Here is a 14,701-nt window from a genome sequence, read left to right as displayed (position 1 = left end):
TTGGCACGAAATTCGACATTTTCAAGTGTGGTAAAAATATTGTTGTTTACGCTTCAAATAAAAAACTTATACTGACGTTTGTGCCTTACGACAGTAGCTCTCCAATGAATGTTTGGAAATGTGGATCGATGGAATAATAATCAAGTTACGCCATCTGTTGTAAAACCGCACGAACTTATAAATAGACCATTACTATGGCGGTCGCCGTAGCCGAATGGGTTGGTGCGTGACTACCATTCTGAGAACGCAGGTTCGAATCTCCGTGAAACACCAAAATGAAGAAAAAAGTTTTTTTCTAATAGCTGTCGTCCCTCGGCAGGCAATGGCAAACCTTCGAATGTATTTCTGCCATGAAAAAGCTCCTCATAAATAATATCAGCAGTGGGAGTTGACTTAAAACTGTAGATCTCTCTATAGGAGGAGGAGCTCGGCAAAACCCTAACAAAATGTACGCGCCAATTATTTATTTTTATTTTTATATATACTCAGTAATATATTCCCCAAAATATGCTCTGTGAGCGCGAATTAAAAAATTTTTTTTTTAGACCATTTTCCCTTTTACCATTTCCCCTCTCTCTTTTGATTTCGCTTAATACAACAAGTATAAAAAGGTTTTGTTTACAACGAGAGACAGAATGAAAGTTACTGTATTTTGGAATCTAATTCACGCTGTTTGTCGGGCAAAAGCGGCAACGTATTCAAGTTGTCATTATATAAGTTATGCATGTAAATATATACGATTATATGCATATATATAAGTGTCTTTTATTATCCGCTCAGTCGTAACAAATAAATGTGCATACAGGAAAACCATATATTAGATTGTACAGAATGAGAGCCGGAAGCGGAGCAGTGCGACAATAATAATGCAGTTTTGAATTGTTCATTTATTGGAACTATTTAAGTGAACTCATAAATACTTGAGTAAATAAATTCTACGAGAGCAACAATTAAAATAAATACATCTTACTCTATGCCTGTCTTCGCTGGCTAAATACATGCATGCAAGCAGGTATGTATACTCGTATGGTATATGTATTTATATATTATAAAGGGTCTTTCAAAAGACGTCTGTTCTAAAATAAAACATGTAAAAATTTGGATTCGCTTTCGCTTGTACTGCTTTTATTCAAAATCGGCTCTTAAGAATTAAACTATATGTGAAAAATGGCATCATTTAAATGGCACCCATGAGCACGTCTACAAGTAAAAATGTCAAATAGTCGATTTATGAATACCTAATTGTTGAGAACATCTAGATATCGTTCGCCACAACAGCGATATTCTCAACAGAACGTCCAGTTCTTGGTCTGCCAGTCCTTTTTCTATCCTCAACAGAACCAGTTTCTTAAATTTTTTGATCATTGGGATGATTATTTCTATCAAAAAAATCAAGATTTTTTCAATATGTTGTTCTTAAATATCGGCCATTTTAATAATAGGTTTCAGTAATGTTGACGCGTTGTTCTATCGTGTAAAATGGTAGGTACATTCGTCTACTTGACAAATGTCAAAGATGACTTAAAAAAGGTACCGTCTAAGAATTATTCACTACTGGTAACCAGGCGTCACTTCTGAAATACCCTTTATGTGCTATATGTAACACATTATTTATTAATTTTTGTTCTGTTTAATAAGTTATTGCTCATTTGAATGTAATTACGGGATAAATAATTTATTTTATTCCATTAGCTAAATTGACTTACTTCTTAGATATCAGAATTTACGTTTCACGTTCCTTTCATTAACGTCAAGGTACTACATTTTTCATTTGATAACAGTATTGTATAGATTGTCTTACTTGGGACCTTTAAAGTATGGGCTACGCCCTGCATGGATGGGCGAGCATTTACGATGTATGACAACTAGTTCAGAGATGGTGGGCGAGACTTTGGAGACACCACTCAGTGGATTTAAGGCTCCGTGAATGTCGTACAATTGGCAAACTTAAAGCAATGCTTTCCGTTGTACAGAAACTGACTAGGGATATTAGTCCCGAAGTTCCGGGAACCCGGCCTTTTTTAGTCTCAAGCATCCTGACATAATTTGGCAATAATTTAGGGTTTCGTAATAGCGTATGAAATATACCAATTAGAGGTAGAGAAATCACCTTTTATAGCACAAACCGGATACCTCCAATACCGGATACCTCCAAAAACCGGACAGGAGTTGAACTACTTCGAGTGACGAAACTTTGAAGTTGCTAGTGGACACACACTTTCCCTGCAACGAATCATCTAACGTAGTAATCGACAATGGTACAGAAAGATCAAAATCTGACATTGAAGAAATAATCACTGAAACTAGGATAACTTGGGCAGTGAACACGTTCAAACCATTTAAATCACCGGGCCCAGATGGATTATTCCCGGCCCAAATACAACATTCACTCAACTACATCATGGAGTGGTTGACGGCCATATTTAAGGCCGCTCTGAAACTGAAAAGTGTCCCATCAACATGGAAAGAGGTAAAAGTGGTCTTTATCCCTAAAGCGGGAAAAAGTTCACACACAACACCTAAGGATTTCAGGCCAATAAGCCTATCCTCCTTTCTGCTAAAGACATTTGAAAGAATTTTAGAAGAACATATTAGGGCTAACATCAGCCCTAATAAGCTCAGCATCTCACAACATGCGTACTGTAAAGGGAAATCAACTGAAACAGCACTTAACTCACTTGTTACAGAAATCGAGAAGTCAATGTATAACAAAGAATTCACACTGGTAGCCTTCCTAGATATCGAGGGCGCATTCAACAACATCCTACCGGATACCATAATAAAGGCACTGACGGATTTCGGGATCTCTGGCGCTCTGGTTGAGTTCATCAAAAACATGCTCTTAAGCAGATTTGTGATCGCAACCCTAGGGGCCTCAGAGATCAAGAAAAAAGTTAGCAGAGGAACACCTCAAGGCGGCGTGCTGTCCCCTCTCCTATGGGTGCTGGCACTTAACTCATTGCTAAAGAGCCTAGAGGAGAGAGGACAACACGTAGTAGCATATGCGGACGATGTTGCAATGGTAGTAAGGGGGAAATTCCCCAATACACTCGTAGAAGTCATGCAGGATTTACTAAATATGGTTGAAAACTGGTCAAAAGCAAATGGGCTAAGCGTCAACCCCAATAAAACTGAACTAATCCTATTTACCAGGAAACACAAAATACCGAATATAACTCCTCCGACTCTAGGAGGAACGGCACTGTCATTTAGTGATGAGGCCCGCTACTTAGGTCTAATACTAGACCGAAAGCTAACATGGAAGGCAAATGTCGAAGATAGAGTAAAAAGGGCGACAATAGCACTATACTCTTGTAAACAGCTAATAGGACTAAGTTGGGGTCTCTCCCCATCTATCGTATACTGGCTTTACACGGCAATTGTGAGACCTATCCTAACATACGGCATATTAGTATGGTGGCCAGCTTTAGATAAATTGTACATTAAAAGAACCATGGCACACGTACAAAGAATGGCCAGTCTTTGCATCTGCGGGGCCCTCAGAACCACACCCACAGATGCACTAAATATCATGCTTAACATTTTACCAATAGAGCAGTACGGTAAGCAAACAGCTGCCAAAGCAACTCTCAGGCTAAGAGAAATCGGCCTACTCAGAACGAACCAAAGAGGACACTCCTCAATTTTAGCACAATTCCCCTGCATTCCCCACACAACGGATTTCTGTAGGACCAAGGACATCAATTTGTATAAATCCTTCGTCACAGTATTTCCTTCCAAAGAGGAATGGGATAACGGGCTCATTGTTAAGATAAATGAAGTAAACATCTACACAGATGGCTCAGAACTGGATAACAAAGTAGGGGGAGGGGTCTACTCCGACAAACTCGGAGTATGCCAATCATTCCGCTTACCTGATCATTGCAGTGTGTTTCAGGCGGAAGTCACTGCCATAAAAGAGGGGCTTAAAGAAATGAAAACGAGAGTATTATCCACAAATGAAGTCTTCATTTACTCGGACAGTCAAGCAGCAATAAAAGCGCTGGAATCAAAGACACACTCGTCAAAAACAGTTCTAGAATGTTTTAAACTACTAGATGACGTATCTAAGTGCTACAAGGTGCACCTTATCTGGGTACCAGGCCACAGGGACATTCCAGGAAATTGTAAGGCGGATGAACTTGCAAGAGCCGGTACAACGCTCGATCTCGAACCGGATAAGGCGCTGATACCCATGCCTATAGCCACTTGTAAATTACTTATAGACAGGGAAACCATCAAAAAGGTAAATACAATCTGGCAAAACCTCACAACATGCGAACTAAGCAGACAGACATGGCCGAACTGGAACAGCGGTCGATCGAAGATCTTGCTAAGATTCAACAGGGAATCTATAAGAAAAATGATAGGTGTATTAACAGGTCATTGTTTAATAGGCAGCCACGCTAGAAGGTTAGGACTCCCATACTTCGATTTCTGTAGAAGCTGTCTAAATACAGAAGAAGAGGAAACAGTCAGACACCTTTTATGTGAGTGTGAAAGCCTAGCTAGGAGAAGGCTGCGCACCCTCGATACAGCATTTCTAACCGATGTAGCGGATATAGCCCATCTAAAACTAACGAAGCTCTGCTCGTTTATTAAAGCAACCGGATGGTTTGAAAGGGAACACGTAGAGTAAGGATAAGCTCCAGTGGTATCACAATGGACCTGCCGAAGGTCTAAGTGTGTCTTGCGACAACCACCCTACCTACCTACCTACCTACCTAGTACAAAAAGCAAAATTGGCTTTACCTTTTTAGCAAAAATGAATGAGTTTGAAGTTTTTTGTTTGTTTTCTTTTTAGCTAATTTGGCTCCAAATCCTCGTAAATTATTATTAATCTATTTCCCAGACGGTGTTTAGCATCTTCTCCATATAATGGAGACAACCGCTAACCACTTCAAACTTGCATTTGGTCGAGCTCCTCCTCCTATTTGTGGTGTGCATCTTGATGTTTCACAAATAGAGGGACCAACAGTTTCAAGTCGACTCTAAACGGCAGATATTTTTTATGAGGAAATACACTCGGAGGTTTGCCATTGCCTGCCGAGGAGCGACCGCTTTTAGAAAAAACTTTTTCTTCATTTTGGTGCTTCACGCAGATTCGAAGCTATGTTCTCTCCGAATTCCGAAAGTTAGTCACACACCAACACATTCGGCTACGGTGGCAGAATAAATAATATAATAATAATATCTGATAGACCGCAAAACTGAGTACTTTTTTTTATTCAGATTAAAAAGTGCGACATTTTCACGAAAAGTTGTAGTTTTTTTTATTAATTTTGTATCAAGTTTAAAACTTTGACTTATATAATATTTTCTGTATAGTATATTTAAGAAATATGTATATAAAAATATGGTATAAGTATATTTGAAAAAAAAAATCTGGAAATTAAGAATAAAGGGAAAGTGGTGAAAACTAAACAAAATTTTAAGAAATTGGCTTTGTCGAGGATGGAAAAAGGCCCGGCGGACCAAAAAGGAGGCCATCTGTTGAGAGTATTGCTGCAATGGGGCGAAGTGTTGCCGAACAACCTTCAATATCGATATCTCGACGTTCTCAACAATTAGGCCTTCATGAATCGATTATTTGGTGAATTTTTCCCGCAGGCGTGCTCGTAGTGGACACTTAAATTATGTATTTTTTTACATATAATTCTTAAGAGCAGTATTTTGAACAAAAATAGTGAAAGAATCTCAATTTTTACATGTTTTATTTTCAAACAACTTCTAGGCACGTGTTTTGAAGGACCATTTATATGTATTAGAGCCTACTATTTCTCGCTTATTTCGCTTAAATTGTACGAGATAAAATATATATGAACTTCTTTATAATCTCTGGATAATAAAAATCGAGAAATGCCAATTTTTCCCTACAACTAACTCATTATCAGCCTTGTGATAGCCGAGATAAAGAGAGAGAGAGAGAGATGAATATGAGAATTTGTGAAACTATTTTAACTTAAAATGCATGGTTTGATGATCTACGAATATCTACATCAATCTGGTAATCTGAAATTTCATCATTTGTATTTGTAATTTTCATGTTTTAATTTAAAATTTACTTTCTCAAGTGGACCCTTCCTGGTTCAACATAACTTTTCAAAATAGCTCCAAGTAATTCAATTTATTGACTGCGTATGCGAAAAACCTCAAGATGAGTTATCAAACAAAGAAATAGCATTTCCCGTACAGAAAGATGAAAGATTTGTCTCTACTAAATATTTTTATTTTAACACAGTTTTTTACTCGATATGACCATTTGAAGTGTGTATTTGTAGGAAGACGCTCGCAAAACAGAGTGTTAAAAAAAGAATTAAAAAAGACGCAAAAATGTCTCAATAAACATGGGTCTGCAAACTAACGCGTTCGGAAATTTGCAAGTCCCTTTTTCTCATACATTTATTTCCAGTCGTCTGTTTAATTCTTCTTCTTCTCTTCTTCTTTATTGGCACGATAACCGCTTACGCGATTTTGGCCGAGTTTAACAAAGCGCGCCAGTCGTTTCTTTCTCGTGCTAACCGGCGCCAATTGGACACACCAAATGAAGCCAAGTCCTTCTCCATCTGATCTTTCCAACGCAGAGGAGGCCTTCCTCTTCCTCTACTGCCACCTGCTGGTACCGCATCGAATACTTTCAGAGTCGCTTCATCGGATGTTGTCATCGTCCACGCTCCTGCGCCACACGTTAGGATGGGCATGATGAGGGCCTTGCTGAGTGTAAGTTTTGTTCGTCGAGATAGGACTTTATTGCTCATTGCGAGTGCGCCGACTGTTTGTTTGAAGACAGGAGGTACTTCATTTTGTACTCGTTCACTACCAGACCCATTCGCTTTGCCTCTTTATCCAGTTTGGAGAAGGCAGAACTAACAGCGTGGTTGTTAAGGCCGATGGTGTCGATATCATCGGCATACGCCAACAATTGTACACTCTTATAAAATATTGTGCCTGAGCGATTAAGTTCTGCGGCTCGTACGATGCTCTCCAACATCAGGTTAAAGAAGTCACACGACAGCGAGTCACCCTGGCTGAAACCTCGTTTGGTATTCTGACGGCGCTGCTGGTGTTGAGCAACGTAATGTTGCATAGCCGTAATAGTTTTGTGAGGATACCAAATTCAGACATCACGGCATACAGGAAACTCATTTTCATACTGTCGAATGCAGTTTTGAAGTCGACGAAAAGATGGTGTGTGTCGATTCTCCTTTCATGGGTGTTTTCCAAGATTTGGCGTATTGTGGATATTTGGTCAATGGTAGACTTTACAGGTCTAAAGCCACACTGATAAGGTCCAATCAGTTGGTTGACGGTGGGCTTTTGCCTTTCACACAATACGCTCGCTAGAACCTTATAAGCGCTATTAAGAAAACTAATCCCGCGGTAATCCTTCTTATGGATTGGGCAGAGCACAGTTAAATTCCAATCGGCAGGCATGCTTTCATCCGACCATATTTTGCATAGAAGCTGATGCATGCACCTTACCAGCTCCTCGTCGCCATGTTTGAATTGCTCAGCCGGCAGTCCGTCGGCGCCCGCGGCTTTGTTGTTCTTTAGACGCGTTCTCGCTATGCTCACCTCGTCATGGTCGGGTAACGGAACGACAATTTTGGCGTCAACGATTGGGGTATCGGGATCTCCACATTCTCTGTGACATGCGCATCTGTCGCTATTTAATACGTTCGAGAAGTGTTCCCTCCATAATTGAAGAATGCTCTGGATGTCAGTCACCAGATCGCCGTCTTTGTTCTTACACGAAAACGCCCCGGCCTTGAAACCTTCTGTAAGCCGCCGAACTTTCTGGTCGAATTTTCGGGCGTTGTTCCTGTTGGCCAGCATCTCAAGCTCCTCGCACTCACGTATTTCGGCCTCTCGTTTCTTTTGTCGGATAATACGTCTCTCTTCCTTTCTTAGTTCTCTGTAGCGATCCCACATGGCTTGCGTTGCGCCCGATCGCAGCATGGCTCTATAAGCAGCATCTTTTCTTTCGGCGGCAGTATTTCGACATTCCTCGTCGTACCAACTGTTTTTTCGGGCTCCCCGGAATCCGATCTCTTCTTCGGCGGCGGTACGTAGAGAACGAAAAATGTTGCTCCATTGCTCGTGCATGCCGGTTTGTTGGGCAGTACTCTCTGAGAGCAGGAGTGAGAGTCGAGCGGCGAATATTCTGGCTGTCTGTTGTGATTGCAGCTTTTCGATGTCGAACATTCTGTGCGTAGTTAGATGTACGCTTTTCGCTGCACAGAGGCGTGTGCGTAGTTTGGCTGCAACAAGGTAATGATCCAAGTCGATGCTGGGTCTTCGGATCTCAGCGTGTCTTCCATTTATCACAACATGATCGATTTGGTTTCGCGTTTCTCGATCAGGAGACAGCCACGTTGCTTGTTGTATTTTCCTATGCTGGAATCTGGTGCTGCAGACTACCATGTTTCAGGCACCGGCGAAGTCGATCAGCCTCTGTCCGTTACCGGATGTTTCGTGGTGGAGACTGAATTTTCCGACTGTGGAACCAAAAATTCCCTCCTTGCCCACCCTGGTGTTGAAGTCGCCAAGCACGATTTTTATGTCGTGGCGGGGGCAGCGCTCATAGGAACGTTCCAAGCGCTCATAGAAGGAATCTCTGGTCGCATCGTCCTTCTCTTCCGTCGGGGCGTGGGTGCAAATTAGCGATATGTTAAAAAAACGGGCTTTTATACGGATTGTTGCGACACACTCGTCCACCGGAGTGAACGACAGAACTTGGTGACGAAATCTCTCTATCACAACAAATCTGACACCGAATTTGCGCTCCTTTACATGGCAGCTGTAGTAGACGTCGCAAGGTCCTATGGTTTTCTTGCCTTGCCCTGTCCATCGCATCTCTTGGATGGCAGTGATGTCAGTAATTTTCCCGACTTCTACATATGGAACCATCCTCTGTTTAATTACTATGTACAAAAAAAAACTAAAAAAGCAAACAAAGTTAAAAATAAAACCAAAAAGTTATATAAAAAGTCAAAAGCGTTTTCCTTTCATTTCCAAACGTGCTCGACATCTTTGACTAAACGATATTCGAACTCCTTCTCCAACACCCTCAGTGGCTGGAATATTCCTCAGCTCGAGAAGACAAAATTATACAACTGCTGCGTAAAAGAGCTCGCAGTCGGTCTCGGGTTCGCCACTGTGCCAAGTTATGCCATTCACTGTGATCGCTCTGGCTCATCCATAGTACACAGGCACACAATAAATTCGCCGTTCGACCCATTCCTGAGGCTTTTTTGAAGACTATAATATATATGAGCAGTGGAGCATCACATTTTCTGTCGATAATCTACAGTTCTCGAACAAAACAATAACTATCGGTCACTTTACGGGAGTCTTTATCGGGAGATGAAAACAGAAGCGAAAGTTTCCTTTCAAAGACAGAAGTGTTAACTTCCCACGATGTTGCTTTCTAAAGTTCAAAACTGTATTAGGTGTTGATTAAAATATTACATACATACATACATATATATGTAATATATATATATATATGGTATCATTTACGCTTATCTTATCGAAAAAAGTACAATACTTTATTTCGTGTCTGTAAATTAATTGAATGCATTTTAATCCGTATTTGCGTATTTAATTATATTATTGGCTTATTTAATATTAAGGCTGTCAGTACAAATATGTTACAAACGTACTAATTATTTATAAATACATTCATATGTACGAGTATGTGCACATATGCACACATATAAATATATGTATTTGTTATGTATTTATTGCGTAAGTATGTAGTATCGAGTTTCTGGCTCCATTTTTTAGTGACAGTCTTTGTCTTGTTGTACTTATGGAGAGAATCATCAGTTTTCATCACTCATATAACTATAATTGTTTTTCTTTTGAACCTCTTTCAAGACTAAAATGCACTCCAATAGCTATTGGAAAATATGTTGTCTATCATTTCATATTTTTCCTCCATAGTAGGCCTTGAACGTAGGGCCAACAAAATGGTTATCACACACAAATCCACTTGATCATGGCAGCCCCAGTGCTGCTATTTTCTGCACCGAATTTGGTGCAATGAGATTTGATAACCTACACCCTTTTTGGGTGTTTGGCCGAGCTCCTTCTTCTATTTGTGGCGTGCGTCTTGATGTTGTTCCACAAATAGAGGGACCTATAGCTTCAAGCCGACTCCGAACGGCAGACATTTTTTATGAGGAGATTTTTCGGAGATTTGCCATAGCCTGACGAGGGGCGACCGCTATTGGAAACATATTTTTCTTGAATTTTTCATTTCCTTATAATTTTAATTTAAAATAAAATTAATTTCATAAAACCAACTATTCTTAAAATGGTTTTAAATGCTTATACTCACTCTATTATACGAATATAAATGTCAAACGAAGCAGGATGTGCGTGTACTTGTAGTATTTAAAAAATATATATATTTACGATTACTTCTCGCCATTACAATATGGCACCATAATGTGCCTTGAAACATTTGTCTTTAACCATTTGAGTCCCAGAGTGTATTGAAAGGTGTTGTCGGAGGAGCTCAAAAAGCGCAACCGCGCCTTCTCTAAACGAGGACGGAAATATCCAGGCAACGCGATAGGGCTTCTTCTATTTGAAGTCGAAAATAATCAATACTAATAAAAGATTTATTTTTTAATATATTATTGCATTATCATTGTATTATTCTACCTATTGAAAAATGTACCATTTACAAGAAAGGGCGCTGATGCACTTGAGTGATGTACTACTGTGGGCAAAAAGTAAGGTGAATTTATTTGTCAAGCTTCGCTGGATTCAAATTTCGCTCTAGTTATTTTTTTCATGAGTTGGCAGCACTGTTAATAACATCTGGGCCAACTTTCATGTGAATGTCATTATCAGTAATATATTTATGCTTGTGTTTACCAAACGACCAAAAGTGCATTTTTCGATTTTTACAATGTCTGATTTGATTGAGCAGAGAAGTGCCATCAAATTTTGTTTTCGGAATGAAATTTCGGCTGCGGAAACGTTTAGCATGTTGCAGAAGGCATTTGGTGATTCGACCATGCGGCAGAAAAATGTTTATAAGTGGTACAAAGACTTCAAAGAGGGTCGAGAACGTGTTGATGACTTGGAGCGCTCCGGACGACCATCGACGTCAACAGATGACCAACACGTCAATAAAGTGAAGGAGTTAGTGCTCAAAAAACGTCGGTTGACTGTTAAAGACCTTACTGATATGATCGGAATATCAGAAGGATCTGTGAAAACCATTTTGGGCCTACGAAAAGTCAAATCTCGTTTGGTACCGAAAACTCTCAATTTCTTGGAAAAAAATCGTTGCTTTGATGTGTGTGAAACAATGCTTTCATACTATCAGGACAAGCTCAAATGCATCATTACGGGAGATGAGACTTGGATTTATACTTACGACCCTGAAACAACCGACCAATCAAGCGAATATCGAGCTAAAGGCGAGGCCAGACCGAAATGAGCCCGTCAATGTCGTTCAAAAATAAAGGTCATGATGACAGTTTTTTTCGATTTTCGTGGTGTGGTGCACTATGAATTCCTTCCACCTGACCAAACTCTTAATAAGGAATATTATTTGAGCGTTATGTGTCGTTTACGTGGTTTTTGCATCACGATAATGCAACGTCTCACACTGCACTCGTTCTTCGTGACCATTTCGCTAAAAATTCCACGCATATCGTTCCGCAACCACCGTATTCGCCTGATTTGGCTCCGTGTGACTTCTGGCTATTCCCAAAACTCAAGAGACCACTCCGGGGAACGCGTTTCGAGACGATTGAGGAGATAAACGCTGAATCGAAGAAGGTGCTGATGGTTATACCGGAAATGGGCTATTTGGCATGTTTCGGGGATTGGAAAAATCGTTGGCATAAGTGAGAGGGGATTATTTTGAAGGGAATGAAATTGATTTACAAGAATAAATAAAGATTTTTCATTTTACAACCAAATTCACCTTATTTTTTGCCCACAGTAGTACTTGCTTCCTTAAATCTGAGCGTGTAAATTTAACGCACCATTATGAACAAATGGATCGCAAATTCAGACTCAGCAATCTCAAAAAAATAAACATCTTTATTTTTTTAATTTTTTCGGTAAATATTCCATGTTTGACCTTTAACTGACCTTCAATTTGACCCCAGAAAGACAAATACATAATGAATTCGGGCTCAGCAATCTCAAAAACATATGCATCATTTTTGTTTAATTATTCCTTTGAATATTCTTTTAAGAAAAATATTATTAAAACCGGTCAAAAATTGCCTTCTCTGAGATTTATGAGCAAAATTTGTCGAAAAATCCCCATCGTGCGTCAGTTGCTCGAAATGTACTGAGTTTTCTCGACACAAAATCTCAACAGCGTGATCCTGCTGCTTGGGATTCAAACGGTTAAATGTTTTTGAAATTTCCTAACTAATTATTTTGAGAGAAATATATGTTAAATGCATACAAAAAATGTTGTAATACTCCTTCTTCTTGATGTTGTATATACGCGTTAAACCTAGTTGAATTTTCCTACTATGAAAGAAAGTATACGCAAAACGAACTTGAGGGTTGTCTTTTAACCGTGTCCCATTTGCAACACCACAAGTAATGAGTTGAGATTCGGTATTTTTATCAAAAATTTTGGTATTTTTTAGCATAACCTTACATATGACATTTTCACTTGCAAGCTTTACTTGTTCTTTTTTCAGTGAATTGAACTTGTGAAAACTTTTGTGCGATGATTTTTTACATTTTCCGACGGGGGTTATCGAGGCAGAAGTGCATTGATCAACTTGCTTCGACTTTTGAGGTTAAAGCACCACACTTCAGCACTGCAAAATGCTACTATAATGAGTGGCCGTCGATCCTTGCAGGATGAATTTCGCGAGGGCCATCCAAAAACGGTTGTTGCGCCAAAAACAATCGATGTTGTACGTTCATTGGTAACGAAATATCCTCATATGATACATCGTGAGATGGAGGCATCCTTGGACGCTAGTGGAGCCGAATATATTCATTATTGCATGAGTATTTGGTCGTGAAGAAGATTCCCATACTTTGATAACTGCCCAAAGAACAACTCGTATCGAAAGGCATAAAGAAATCGTCTATGACGTCATAACAGATGACGACTCTTGGGTCCATGAACATGTGTCGGAAACAAGGCGAGAACCTTAAAAAAGTAAATTGTGAGTGGTAGACAATCATTTGTTTGCCAGAAGCTTTAGAACAATTAAGGAAAATCAACCGCCGAAGACAAATCATTCTTCACCAAGCCAATGCAAGCTCTCACATATCGGCTCGCACAAAAGAGTTTTTGAGCACTCAACAGATGGAATTAATGGGCCATTCGCCTTGAAGCCCTGATTTGGCTTCTAATGATACATTTCTATTTCCGAAATATGAGTTTGTCAATGCCTGACAAAGCTGTTGAAGCTCGTTTTGGAGGCATCCACTTCTGAGCGGCAAAAGTGCTTTGAAAATTAATTCTAGCGAATGCAGAAGTGCATTGACTTCTAAGGAGACTATTTTCAAAAACAATAAAGCCATTTTCTATTTTATCGTACTGTGTTTGCATTATTGCGCGCACAGTATGAAAGGCAACCCCCGTACCTATGCCTGTTTTTCCCCCATTTGAAACTTTAAAATCCCTTAGAAAATTAAACTCATCTGATACAAAATCTATAGGTGCACATGCAAGTGCAATTTTTCCTGCATTACAAGTGGCTTTTTGTCGCACGGTGTAAAGAATACGTCCTTATATATAATATATTTTGTATGCGGACGTTTCGATGTTGACAGACTGTGGTGGCAATATTGATTTGCTGCTGGTACGGAAATTTCCCTCAGCCGCTAGGGGGTTAAGCATGATTTCACTGCATTTTCTTATTAGAAGGAATCCAAAGTACGGTTCGAACCAAATTAAAAACAGACATACACAGCTCATTACTCGGGTGCGGGTAGAATCTTGGCCGTACAACAACAACAACATACGAATTATCTTAGACATTCATTGCGGGAAAGCGATGATTCCCAAACAGGGGCGCTCTCAGAAAGCTACGAACTATGGCGTTCCTACCCTTTCACATAAACGAGCTGTGAATATTGCATAAATACTCAACTAATTCTATTTAAGTACTTTTTCCAGTCATTATTTTCTGTAACTGAGGTGTAAATTTATCCACATTTGTGTAAACGAGTTAATAAAAAAGGCAAATATACATTCATTTATTTAGGTATTGATTAAGAATTAAATGTAAATAAAATTTACAAATAACATATTTTAAAGGGAAATTATCTGCTCCTCCATATTCATTTAACTATTATTTTTTTATATATAGATTAATACGCGTCACTTTTATTGAACTACAAATGCTTAACTTACATTTCTATTTTGATTTGTTGTAATTAAATGTATCGAACTGGCGCCAACCACGTAGCCACATGCACAAGTGCAGGTCCCAAAAACTCAATACATTCACACTTTTTAACTAACACTTGTACACTCGTACCTTTTGAACTTGCAAGGTTACTTGCAACGTAAATTCAAAAGTAGGGCATGTTTTCTGTTGTTTGTGCAGTTGTTGTAAAGTGAATAAGTGAAATTTTAGCTACGCCTGTATGGAATTAAACAAGAATATCTTTATAGTCATCAGAGGAATTCTAACAAGCATTGTAGATTGAATCATCATCTTACTAACCTGGGAATGCACTCCAA

The 14,701-nt window shown here is 39.3% G+C and overlaps 1 protein-coding gene across 3 annotated transcripts in view; it reads left to right on the top strand.

The window, feature by feature from the left end:
- Positions 1–816: 816 nt before the first annotated feature.
- LOC128866861 (diuretic hormone receptor) overlaps positions 817–14,701 on the top strand; it is a 132,973-nt gene continuing 119,088 nt past the window's right edge. For all 3 annotated transcript variants that reach the window (XM_054107878.1, XM_054107879.1, XM_054107877.1), the window contains exon 1: positions 817–1,012. The gene's annotated coding sequence lies outside the window, so the exon portion shown is untranslated. The remainder of the gene's footprint in view (positions 1,013–14,701) is intronic.

This window comes from Anastrepha ludens, chromosome 6 (assembly GCF_028408465.1).
Source record: "Anastrepha ludens isolate Willacy chromosome 6, idAnaLude1.1, whole genome shotgun sequence".
NCBI classification, from domain to species: domain Eukaryota; kingdom Metazoa; phylum Arthropoda; class Insecta; order Diptera; family Tephritidae; genus Anastrepha; species Anastrepha ludens.
The sequence above is the reverse complement of the archived record's forward strand: the minus strand, read 5'-3'. Positions and strand labels throughout refer to the sequence as shown.